Consider the following 994-nt stretch of genomic DNA (forward strand, 5'->3'; position numbering starts at 1 on the left):
TAACCACTCCTGCTTTCCTGTCCTGGCATTCCCTTACACTGTGGCATGGGGTCTTCCAGGGCCATGCTTCTATTCTCCCACTAGTGTCCAACTAGTCCATCCTCCCATACATATGCCTCTGCAGCCAAGGGCCCCTCCCTGTGTATTATTTGGTTGGTCTTTTTTTTTTAATTGGATAATTTTTAATTTACATTTCAAATGTTGACCCCTTCCCCAGTTTCCCACTTTCCCAGAAACCCCCTGTCACATCCCCTGTGCCCCTGATTCCATGAGCATGTTCCTCCACCTGCGCACCCACTCCCACCTATCAGTGTGGTGGTTAGCAAGGTTACTTCTCTGTCTCCTCATCATTCAACATCATATTGCAGATCCTGCGGCTGATGGGGAAAAGATGTCCAGATTCTGGGCATTGCGGGGCACCCTCCAGGACATCAATTTCAAGTCACATATAGGTACATCTTCCTCAAAAACATCTTGTCCGGTTCATAGCTGTCAGCTGGCTCTTTAGTACCTCAGCCAATACTGAGGTGTCTGCTGCCTGCACAAGCACTGCCCACTTCACTTTGAGGAGCATCTGTGCCAGAAAGTCAGGGTTGAACTCCACAGGGTTGATTAGGATTTCGGTGGCCTACAGGTACAGATGGAAAACATTCATGCCCAAGCTCCAGACATGTGAGTTTAGGAGATTGTAGGTAACAATTTCATGTGTTCTGCACATTGGTTTTCTGCACAGGACTAATTTTTTTCATTAATTTTGCGATTTATTTACATTTTATATGATAGCTCAATTCCCAGGTTGCCTTCAACAAATCCCCATCCCATCCACCCTTTCCTCCCTTCCCTTTGAAAAAATGCTTAGTTTGTGTTAATCTTCTACATTGCACTCCGTCACTGAGAGAAATCAAGGCAGGAACTCATGTCGGACAATAGGAAGGGCAAGTGGATAAAGGCTACTTATTTGCTGGCTTTCTCAGCACAGTTTTCTCAGCTTTTC

At 45.8% G+C, this 994-nt stretch overlaps 1 pseudogene; it reads right to left on the bottom strand.

Annotated features, from left to right (window-relative positions):
• Positions 1-328: 328 nt before the first annotated feature.
• LOC147000015 (multifunctional methyltransferase subunit TRM112-like protein pseudogene) lies at positions 329-718 on the bottom strand (annotated as a pseudogene).
• Positions 719-994: the final 276 nt, after the last annotated feature.

The sequence above is a fragment of the Mus caroli genome, unplaced genomic scaffold, assembly GCF_978045245.1.
Source record: "Mus caroli unplaced genomic scaffold, Mus_caroli_1 scaffold_22, whole genome shotgun sequence".
In the NCBI taxonomy this organism is placed as follows: domain Eukaryota; kingdom Metazoa; phylum Chordata; class Mammalia; order Rodentia; family Muridae; genus Mus; species Mus caroli.